Below are 12,593 nucleotides of genomic sequence, written 5' to 3'. Positions count from 1 at the left end.
CCGTTAACCGAGTAGACCATCATTCATTCACCCTGGGAGACAGGATCCCTTGTTTTACAATACCATAAAAGAATGGGTCAGGTTAATCTTCACCGAGGTTCGTCCTAACCCATATCACTGGTACCATAAAGCTGCTCTGAAAAACTACGTATTCCAATAAATTCAGTTACAACACATACTGACCCTAATCTGAGCAAAACATACAGTTTCAGAATTACGCCAGCCTCTGCAAAACTACATGGGATGTCTTACACCATGAATTAATATCCACTAGAGACTTAGCTGAGATCATCAAACTCGTTTCACATAAGACAACAAATTAAATCACCCCAGGGACTAAGCACATGAAAAGCCAGAGTGCTATCAAACAAGCTAGGTACCTATAAGGTAGATTTCTTCACGCAAAATATTAACTATACTTTCAGAATACACTGCTTCTATTGTTTATATGCACCACATAATGAAATGCTACTTCTGTTTTCACCAGATGGTAGCACATATAATTTTCAGGCCTTCAGTTCATATCATAATACAAACAATTGGTATGGCAAATATGACCGGTCTATAAACACTTCCACTGCTCCACAGCTCTTACACAAAAACAATACAATTTTTCCATTTCACTGTTGTAACAGGCACCATGATAATTTCCGATATTCCAAAATATATGCATATTTGGTCAGTTTTTGCTGCCCGAAACAAACGAAATTATCAAACCTCAGACTGTTTGGCTGGTTCTGTTTTTTAAATAAAAATCAAACATTAACAAAACTACGTGAATATCAAAATGCTTAAATGGTACAATACAAGATGTATCCTTAATACATTTTAACAATAACACATGCTGTGTTCCTACACTGGAATAACATCATCCATATGAATCCCAGGAATTTAGTATATCTGACAGTTTCTCTCAACCACCCATAACATTCTTTCCTGTCTCATTGTAGCTGGCAAAAGAGAATTCTATAATTGAGTGGTACAGAACATGTGCCCTCCCTGCTAGAAGATGACAGATGGATTATAAAAACTTCAAAGCAGAGCATTTGGAGCACCAGGGGAGAGATAGTGGGTATTTGAACTCTCAGTCTTTACCCAGGAGACAATGGCACTCTGACATGGTGCATATATCAAGGAATGGTGTAACTAGATAGACATAATCTTTCTTTTCAGTAAGTATTTAACATTCTGTTACGAACAAGTTTCAGCCTAGCTAAAGTGCAACTCATCTTAATACTAATCATCGTAGCCTGAAAGGCTACATGCCCCCTTTTTTCAATTTTGGTTCAACTGCTCCTTCATAAAACTGTTTTTTAAAGGACAGAAGCAGCGTTACGTAGGTGCTCGGGTAGCAGAAAGGCTATTTTTAATCTTAAAATTAATGTTTTACTGGGATTTAGTATTTGCATACACGTAGGTGAATCTGTTTTGCTTGCTGGAATGCTTATTCGCATTGTCTGCATTTACGGCCCTGCTCTCCATCAGAGTTTACATACCACATGTTGCTGATCATTCACTAAATAGTTACTAAAGTTACCTTAAATTATTAACATCCCTAAAAAAATACCCTTATAATTCTAGGGGCACAAACCCTTTCAAGGAATTGATACTTTCACTTCTGCTGCACACAATGACGGCTGAGTGTCTGATGCCATTTTTATTAAGATAAATTATAATAAAAAAAATTCATCCTTCTGCATCTTTTAAATACTTGCTAGAAACATATAAAGACAGAGAAACCCAATCACACTAGAGCGGTGTTCAAAATTTCTTAAAGCTAACAATACTTTTATCTGCACACAGATTTTTCTAAATCATTACCTTCCCATACAAACACAGGGTTCTGGTATATCTTGCAATTGTTCATCAGTTTCTTTTTACTGCTACTGTCACAGCCATTGCCCCTGGTTTATTAAGAAATTACTTGCTCAAATTGTTTATAAAAATAGCTATGACTTACTGTAAGGTCAGAAGTAAGATGAGTTTAAATGTCTCATTTGTCTATATCACAAAAATCACACACACACATGATTTGACACAGTTTGCAGCCGCTGTTCAGGCAAGGCCCAGGACTAGAATAGCAAGGGTATTACTGCAGGTCAGAATTGAGGGGTACTGGCAGAACTGCGTGTGGGAAAGCTTGCATAACAGCCGCACTGTGCCAAGCTTTAGCCTTTGTTATTAGTCCCTTTAATGAACGCCATATTCACACAAAATTAAAAAAAAAAAAAAGCTGCATATTTTAAGTAGAGTGAATTCAAAACTAAACAATTGGAAGATTCAATGCTACAAGAAAGCCACACAGTAACTATTCCCATTCTCCTACAAATGCATTTAATAAAGTTAACATGCGAGCAATTTTAAATATTTGATCCTTTTATTATACAGCTGAAACTAAAAAAAAAAAACAGCAAGCAAGCACTCTGGAAGATGATGAGGCTGTAGTTTTTAAGTAGCAAGTAAAAACAATAGCATCAAGATAACACACAGAAAAACAGAAGCAAGTAACTTTGCAGCTGTGTTAATACAAAATGACACAGCTCCAGTAGTGGAAGAGGCTCTAACACGCTGCCCAGTACTTCATCGTGGATGGCTCTCTAACTAATAGCACTGTAGCAAACTGCTAAATTGCCTACTAATGTATATTCTTTCCTGCACAAAACATTAATCCCAGTCTTTATAAGAGGGGAGGAGGTGGAGGGTTGCGATGCTTTGAAGGAGACCTGTTTTGAGAAACCCTTTTTAAAGTACATTTTCATCTTTTCTTTTTTCAGTGATCTTCTGCCATACTGGAATGTAAACACCACAGGAATAGACAGAATCTCGAATTAAGGATTTGGATGCCTGTCTTTAGAAGTAATCTTCAAAGAATGTACATCCCAAACATCACAGTGGCTCAACAAGCTAGGAAGCTAGCTACTGCATGTAAAACTGCACAGGTCATACCTAGTACTTACTACCAGTTTGTTCCTGAATTGCTACAAAGATAAACATAAATGTTTTGGATCTTAGTATATTTGACAGGTAAGAGTATCAGAGACAGTAATATTGCTTTAATGGAAGAAAGCCATTCTTTCACAATGGCACTAGTGTACTTATACACACTGTGTTGTTGCATTAAAAGTTAGCTCAGCAGGACTCTAGCTTTATTTGTTAGTAGGCATCCACCATCAGTCGTCGACGCTAGTGGAAAGGAAAGGCATGTCTTATTTACAGATGCTATTGTGCAGACTTTAATAATAGTAAATACACAGAAGACAGACTATTGTGTATGGAAAAAAATCTTTGGTTTAATGAACTGTCAACTCGTCCATCATAATGTTACCCAACCTAAAACCACCAAATCTGGACAAGCTCTTTGATGGTATAAAGCAGGCAAGAGGTTTTGCTCACAAAACAAAATGGAAGAGATTGCTGCCATTAAAAATATACTAGCCCATGCTAGTACTAACTGCCACATATTTGTTAGATAATAGCTTGATTTTTTTCCTATGAGAATAGCCTTCTGCAAGAAAGAGACATTTAATCAGAGTGATACATGACATCTGAAAACCGAAACCAAAAATTATGGCATGAGCTAAAAGCAAGTTGTCTTCCTGAAGGCAGAATACTGAAACATCTTTAAGATGAATTCTGGGAGAGAATTCTGAAAGTCAAATGCTGAAAGATATTGAAAATACATTAATTATGCACAACTCGGGATCCAGGAGAGGCTAAACCCCAACTTGGCAGAAAATTGAATCCTTTTCTTTGATACAAACTTTGTACATAGTGATGTTGTGTCCTGCATTCCTAATCTCCGTAGATCTACCAACGGAGCAAAAGGGCTGCAAGACAAAGGAATCTGAGATTTAGCTGTTCCAGTGTCACCCTGCAAAGAAATTAAATCAAACCGGCACTGTGGAAAACAGCTTCTTGCTACCGTTTGTGGCAGAGTTCAAACCTCAGACCTACCTGGTGCAATTGTCCATCTTGTTCTATCAAACATTTATAACAACTTTCTTAACTTAAGTGAGATTCAAGGAAAGGAGACTTTTCACAGTTGCCTCTGATGACTCTCTCAGGAACAACTGTCATTCATGTGCATTAATTTTCTGTCACCTTAAGCACTAACCAACCTTTGAAGACATGCTACCCTACCTTCTACAGTGCATATTTTCCAGTTTTATCAGAGCTGAATTTTAATCCATTATATTAATTGTGTGTGTGTGTGTGCATGTGCGTACGTACATGTGCATTTTAGCACTGGCGACCTTTGCTTTCTACTCTGGATACTCTTAATTGTAATACTTTAACCATTCATATCAGAATGCGCAAAATTTTGGAGGCTAATTTTGAATTATCCACATTTTGATTCCCAGAAGGGCCAAGCACTTACTTCTCATTATAAAATGCAAGAATAGCTGTGCTCAGGAAATCAAGTCCTATGTCTCCGAGGATTATTTTTCCAAGAATCAGACACACCAAATAAATGTCGTCTTTGGCAAATGCAATGCAAAATCTATGTATTAGACGCGCATTCAATTTCATCCTACACATAGATACTTAAATGAAGATGAATCTTATACATTTGCAAAAGAGTTGATTGGTCTGTTTGATAACATGATGCTCTCCAAAAGGTCACCAATTTGTCTAACCGTAGAAACAACCACTAAAGCTGCTAAAGAAGCAGCTTCCCAGAGCAGTAAATTCTGAGGAGGTTCTCCATCTCCAAGGACCAAGATAATTCCAGAACATAGCTGTGAATTCTGTTCTGGTTCTGTGGTATGGGAAATTCCTTAAGGTAACAATTTTTCCTTTTCTCAGAATACTAAAGGTCACAGTCTGACACTTTTAATTATGGCAGGAATGTTCAGAGTGGGTAACTTTGATTTATCAAACTGAGGCTGAACCTGCCAACCTCTGTGCCAGCCAAATACTGCTACCCCACAACATCAGGCACTCTACTTCCCTAACCCTCCCGAGAAGCTCTTTCCATCTTCACACCCTTTGCCACTGCTCCATCCCCACACACCAATTCTAAAATTTCCCACTTCTTTCAGCTTTCAACCTTGATCCCCAAGCGGGGATGAAGTCAGCTCTCTGGAGTGCTACCAAATACCCAGAAGGCAGCAGGAGCTGCAACGATAAGCTATCTTCAAATCAGCCAGTCAATCAGTTCTCTCAACCATCAAGTGATGCAAGCACAGTTCTTGGACCAAAATCCTTGGTTCCCACTGTGTCAAACCAGCCGATTTAAGAATTTGGTTGCCAGACTTTTCCTTTAGATAACAATAAAGACACTACCAGGAAAATTAAATATCAGCATTCTTCTAAATATACTTTACACTGCCTATGGCATAATGGTCTGACCCTACTAGCAACAGTGTCAGAGGACTGATGATGATTTTGTAGATGCTGCACAAGCCTTGCAACTTCAGTTCAATTTAGGTAAGGAAAGACTCCTCCACCAACAGTGTCTTACTCTTTTAAGAAACTACAAGCCTAAATGTCCTAGTTTGGAGAAGAAAAGGACGCCTTGAAAGAGGATGTGTGGATAAACAACATAAAAAGGGAGCACTTAAAACACCTCTTGATTCCACAGCAATTTTGAAAGTCTCACCTATTATTTTACCGGTTTTCTTAGTAATTCTTAATATCTAAAATTCCAAACATTAACCAGAGCAAAATGACACATTATAGGAAATGTGGTGAATGGAACTGGACTACTTTCAGGAGGGAATGTAAATGATTCCTGCAGACTGGTCTTACAAATAACAGAGAACTTTCACCCAGAACATTGTAAGCATTTAATTCTGATTTACCCTAAACAACAGACCTATACTTTCATTTCTTTGAGCTACTTCTACAACACAAATAAACCAGAAAATGGTTTTAAAGGGACAAACATGCAGACTACAATGCAACTCTCTTTACTTCAAGCAATGCTTCAATGTACAACTGCTTATGAATCAAATAGTTGCTAACGGGGAACCAGAGTTCTCCTAAAAGACAAAGAAACAGGCAAAGACCAGTCAACCTGATTATGGCATTTGGAGATACCATGAAGTTTCACTCCTGTTGGAATGCATATTTTCTAAGACTATCTAAGAAAAAACTATTACAGCAATTCAAAGCTGACCTCTAGCTTAACAGCTGAAGCATTTCACCAGGGGAGTCCTGCATCAAACCATCCACGTGGGAAACGTCAAGTATATCTCTCTAGAAATACAGCCGAATGGAAAGTTGTTTTCCATGGCTAATCTGTACAAATAAAGAGTAAAGCTTGCTCTAAAGGCCTAGGCCCACTTGCTGCCAGCTTTTCCACAATCATGATATTTGACCAGAGACCAGGAGTATTTTCAAGAGTAAAACTGTCAAGTGCAGAATCTATTTGCAAATCTCTGGGGGACAGTATCAAAGAAGAAACTGCTGCACAGGTTTTGTGAGCTACATGGTTGAAACTGAAACAACCTCCCAAAGGGTCAAGAAAAACTGCTTTGGTTAGGGAGCGATCACTGGCTGAGCCATGCTGTTCAAAGACAAGACTACAGCTGGAGGGTAAACTTGGGATGAGGAATCTGTGCTTCGGCAAAGACAGAGTGAGTGAGCAAAAATGTGGCAGATGAGTATCAACACAGAAAAATGTTAAGGTTTAACATCTGTGTAAAGCAGTCTAAACAGCCACGTACAACAACACTGAATTTGGAAATGGCCTGTAAGCACAGAAAAGAGATCTTGGAATTGACAGTACTCTGAAAACTCAGTTCAATAACTTTAAAAAAAGTAAACACAGCCTTAGTCATCATTTAGAAGGGTATTGAGAACAAGATTGATAGCATCCTTTTGCCACAACAGAAAGTCTTGGTGCACCCATATGTAGAATAGCGTGCCATTCTGGCCTCGTCTTTCCAAAAGAATGTAGCAGAGTTAGAGGTACCAAAAAGGTCAAATAAAATGCTGAAGGAGGTAGAGTGGCTGCTCCACAGGAAAAAGGAAAATACTTATTTTCACAAACATTAGTGAGCTTGGGATCGTGCTGTCACAGGAGGTGGAGGAGACAAACAAACTGCAGACTGGACAAATTCATAGCTAGAAGATCCATAGATGCATACTACAAGGATTAGGTTGTACCGTTCAGCATTCCTACGATGACTGTGGGTACAAGGATATCACGAGGGAAATGGACCACCAAAAGCACCCAGGCTCACTTGGCCTCCCTAACCAGCACCTCTTGCTGCCAGCATCAGGCAGAAGGGTGAGATGGCCTGGTGCAAGGGCATTTTTTCCACACCAGCCAAAGTTACCACCCTGAAAACATACGGCAAGACACTTCTCCACCTACACTCATTCAGCCAGACTGGGTCCTGCTCATTTTTTCTAAGCAAATTCTTAAAACAAAGGCATATTTACATACTTTTCATCAATAAATATCATAATCTTTCTTAAAGGTTGTAAAAATCCTTTTACCCACTCAGCAGACAGATGCAAGCACTGCCTGATCTTCAGGGGTGATTAAGTGCCCCTGTTGCACCCACAAGACTCATTAGTAGCAAGAGGTGTTCAGCACCCATAAAAATCACCTTCTAATGAATTTCCCAAGGTCACGTTGAAAGTCACGAAAAGAATCAGGAACGAAGCTCTGTCCAGTGCTTTGTCAACAAATTTAATTTTCAGGTGTCATCCATTTTTTTCCTGATATTATGGTCATTCAAGCTCATATTTCACAGATGGACACCTTTTGCTCCAGGCATACATTACTTGATCTATTTTAGAAATCAAGCACAAGATCCTCAGATACGGCCAATCCACAAACTCACAATGCAGGATAATGGTATGCAGAGGTCACTTCTGAGCTATTCAATACCACTGCCTACTGGAAGCTACTTCTGTGGGTGCTATGCACCCAGAACTGCAACTGGGGTTTATAGGGCACCTTTGCCATTCCCTCGTACCCCCAGCAACACCTCTTTTTCTTCTGGGGGGAAAAAAAAAAAACAAACAAAACAAACCCAAAACAAACCACCACACACACCACACAGGGAAAAAAAGTGATAAAAGAACCTGGAGATCAATGCTGAAACCTTTGGATTCAGATGCTTTAGAGACAGATCGTACTAGTGTTTTGGCAGCAGTGGGACATTATACCAGACAGAATTTGCCCCCAAATCTAGATATCTGAAAGGGCACTTCGGCACATAAAACCAATTCAATGCTATGTTTTTACATATGATATAAAACTTCCTCATTTGCCCCCTTACAGAAATACCAGGAGTCAGATCTCATCCTGATTTATTAAAGTGAAATTGAAGTGGCAAAAATTTAGAAGGTTGCTAAGATCCTTAACAAAACACCTGATCAGAGCGGCCCATTTAGAAAAGAGAATTACAAGTTCTTTGGCCTCAAGATGCATGACAAAGCTTAATTGCCAAAGCAATGCAAAACAGGCTGAAGGGAGCTGGAAGACAGGTACAAATAATTGCCAATTTTTAAAAAGTATTTTGCAGAATGCATTTATGGTCCTTCACAACCACTTCAGTATCTCAGAAAAAAAACAAATCTGAGGGAAAACGGCAAGGTATCAGAGAGCAGAACTGGATTATTAATCTCCTGGGTAGAAACCCAAGTTTCTCCAAGATAACAGGTTATTACATTAGGAGGAGGAGAAAGTCAACCTGAAAAACACCTCCTTCCTTTGAATATCCACAAGCAAATCCACCACAGTAACATTAGCAGAAAAAGAAGAGGTAGAAAGACCGTGCAGAGTGTATATTAAATTCTGCCTTTACATGTTTCACAGCAATACAGGAACACAGGGGTTCATGTTTCAAACAGGACTGGAACCAAACAGTCCACGATGGAGTCCCTATGAACAACAGGAAAAACCAGCACCCAGAAGACAATGTTGACAGAAGTGATGTCAGCAACGGGTACTTTCACCTCGACAGACACATGAAGAGGTCCATATGCCCAAACTGGGGTTTTTCTAAAGGAGAAACCTAAAATGTGTTTGGAGCATTCATACATAGAATACTTTAAGCTACAACCATTCTCAGCAAGATATTTTCCTTAATACTTGTCTGTCAGCTCATGCTGACACATACTGTAGTTTTATTTTTATTGATTTTAAATTTTAACAATGTCACAAGTTAATTCACAGGTCTTTAGAAGAGACCAACAGTAAGTAAACTATTCTAGCATCTTAATGAACCTATTTCACCGTAAACAAATATCACAATTAGTACATTCATAACTAGTTTTTTAATCATTTTAAGCTGCACGTGATGTATGCTCTCTTCTACACTCCCTCCTCCACTGGAGAGACAAACAGTTTGTATTTTCCCTTTATATGAGCATCTTCCTATATCTTCCAGGCTTGTAATTTTCTATTCCTATGAGCTGTTTTTTCAGGTAATGGTGGTGGTGCCTGGCACTTTGCTTTGGAGCCAATTCCATGCTAAATATTGATGTGTAGCTTAATTAGGGACTAGTGAAGGAAAATTAAGTGTGGGGAGACTGGATTAACTAAACCAAACAGCAATGATGCAGAATGTGGACCCAAAAATGCATTTTTAAATTCTACATGTTTTAATAAGTAATAGTTGTGTGCTTTTTAAATCATTTTGTAGCTATGGCTTCCAGTCATGAAAATATATGCAATCTCATAAAACATCTGATATTAGCATGCCTCTTCAAGTGCAAGTGAGTTGTCAATAACACAATTAAGACTACATCAATAATACACACTGCATGTTATTATCTGCTATTTGAAATCTCAGCCTATCCAAAGATGTCTGGAAACAAAGGGTACATCTGACATTGGCAAAAACACTCTCCCACAAGTGAAATATGTAATTCTGAATGTATGCAATGGCACTGCTACCTGTACGGGGAAAAAAATGAATTGCTTTTAAATACAGTATAAATAACTCCTAGTAATGTAAAACCTGGCTCTATAGAAGAAACAGCTACAATAGAAAATTAGCAATCCTGTGCCTAAATCAATCACTTCTATCACATGATCCAAGTCAATAAAAGTACTTAATAAGTGCTATCATTGACCTTAATCAGCCAACAATTGGCACTCAGGGATCAGAAACTCTAGTGAGGAAATCAGTTGTCCCTTGTAAATTTTAGGGTTTGAGGGAACCTCAGATGTGCAATCTCTCACAACACCTTCCTGTCCAAACCACACAAAATTTTTAACAGGAGGAAGGAAGGAAGAACTGAAGTGAAATAAGCAAACTTCCAGCACACTTTTTCAGGTACAAAACTTAACAGGCGCACATGCGCTCCCATTTCACAACTCGTGACTTTTTCTTTTCCCCCTATAACACAGGAACTGTAGCTAAGCATACAATAAAACACAGTCTTCAATGATTTTACTCAGTGGAAATAACCTATCTGGAAGTGAGGGTGATGAAAATCATGCTTCGCGATGATTAATTTAGGCTTTAATCCTGATGTCCCATTTCATCCGAAGTTGCCATTAAGCTCAAAAGGAGAAAGGACCACATAACCGGGACCTAACATTTTTATTTATCTACCTCATAAGCTGAATGTGATTTCAGATTGAACAGAATAGATTTCCCTGTAACTAATGGACCAGATATATTCATACAATGTCCTTTTATTGATTTTACTTTCTTCTACCTATTGTTTGCACTTTCCTTTGAAAAACACCTAACTGTCATTACGCTGTAGATGTCCTTTACAATTATTATATCATTCACTGTTTCTTAACAAAAAATACATGCTTTGCTACAGTGTGCTTTCTAATGAAAGACTCCCCCACTAGCCTAACTGGAGTCTAAATTGTTAGAACACACTGTACATTTTCAGAGAAATGTAAAAAAAATAGACCAATGGAATTGGTTTGTTTGGTTTTGAAATATGCGTCTTTAAAAATTTTAATAAGAGAAAGAAATGGCTAAAGGACAGACTTCATTTTAGACACTTTCTAAACAATAAGCCTATTTATATAACTGATCACATAACGAATTTCTAGGCACTTTACGGAATGAAAAGCCCTTTGCACTGCAAAAGTCATACTGAACGCAGTTTTCAAGTTCCAGAAAATAAATATTCAAAGCGTTGTAGCAATAAAAATATATTAAGTATTTTTAACCTACTCTGTTCTGAAATTTTACACAGTATCTAAATAACCACAAAAATATTGTCAAATATCTACCAAGGACGAGTATGTGAGCAACTTTAAGTGTACTGTCATTGTTTACCAGTTTTTTTGGTTTTGGTTTAGTTTTTTTGGTTTGGTTTTTTTTTTTTAAACTCATCCTTGATTTATATTTCAATATTTTGTTCCTAAGTTACAATTATGCAAAATACAGTTTGTTTTGGATGACTATATGGAATGTTTACAATTATTTAATACAATTTACTTGACTATTTTGAAACCAAATGATGTGTTGAATTAAAGAAGGCTCAACACTCAAGTTGCCTTCATATGCTCATTTTTCAGCATACTGCACTGACAGCTGAGGAGAGCACATTTTCATTTGTACAATGTGCATGGTGCTCCACCAGGTTGCATTGATGAAATATGTGATTTTAGAATCTTTTCACAAAAGGACAACTTTCTTTTATGGAGTCGACATTCGATTTATCTGTCACTATGGTAGCTACCAGATGAATGCAGGCAGAGGTTAAAAATAAAAACGTAAAGCCATACTGTTCTCTGTGAAACATATACAGCTTACGAAGTATGAGGCAACGATTCAGCTATCAGATTCAAAACCATTTTCAAATAACCAAATAAGCGTGCATGCAAGAGCAGCCTTCAGAGATATTCATATTTATGCACAGCGACCTTTTGCCAAAACAGTGATGATCTCAAGTTTTTCAGCTCTTCACCACAACTAAACCTAAGGGCACGAAAAAGGGGCAAGGTTTATAAAGTTGGAAGCACCCAGACATAAGTATCTTTGACAGAGTAAAGCTTCCAGCAGAATCCTGACCAGGTGCAGCCACTTTCATTAGCCAACTCTGAGATTACTCCCATGCTGACTATCAAGTCATATCCTACAAAAATATGAATTATCTGCATGCACCACAGCACTGTTCATCCACACATTTTGCCACTGCTGGACATCCTTCTCAGGATTTCAAAACTGTACACGTAATTACCAAAACTCTCTAAGAACTTACACACATAAACACCCTAATATATTTCATAGATCTGATTTTTTTTTAACTTGACTGTGCTGTTTAATTTCCTGTTAAAAGGGAAACATTTCTTTCAGTCTTACAGATGGGACAAGGCAGAAGCCTGGGATTTCCGAGGTGTGCTGGAGAGGAGCTGTGTTAGGACTTTCATCTCTCCCTTCTGGGTTTCAAATCTGTTACTTCTGGTTGTACAATCAATAACAGTCAAAGCAAACTAGTATCCACTGCTCAGATTCAAAACCCAGTTACCAACTGGAACCCACTGCGTATTTCTAACTGAAACTCTTAGGACAGTTTTAGAAGCTCAGCCTTAAGTGAACTCCTAAGAGTTGGGTTGGTTTGTTTAAATAAAGGAAAAGTTCAGATAAAGGTCTTAAATTCCCTATGTAAGAGAGCCATTCTTGGAAGACCTTAGCTCTTGGTAGCGGAAA

General features: G+C 38.1%; 1 long non-coding RNA gene across 1 annotated transcript in view; it reads right to left on the bottom strand.

The window, feature by feature from the left end:
• Window positions 1-12,593, bottom strand: part of LOC137669455 (uncharacterized) — a 31,099-nt gene that overhangs the window by 2,393 nt on the left and 16,113 nt on the right. The window contains exon 2 of the long non-coding RNA XR_011049098.1: window positions 1-32. This exon is cut by the window's left edge and continues 177 nt beyond it. This is a non-coding gene — a long non-coding RNA (uncharacterized lncRNA). The remainder of the gene's footprint in view (window positions 33-12,593) is intronic.

Source organism: Nyctibius grandis, chromosome 12 (assembly GCF_013368605.1).
Source record: "Nyctibius grandis isolate bNycGra1 chromosome 12, bNycGra1.pri, whole genome shotgun sequence".
Taxonomy (NCBI): Eukaryota; Metazoa; Chordata; class Aves; order Nyctibiiformes; family Nyctibiidae; genus Nyctibius; species Nyctibius grandis.
The sequence above is the reverse complement of the archived record's forward strand: the minus strand, read 5'-3'. Positions and strand labels throughout refer to the sequence as shown.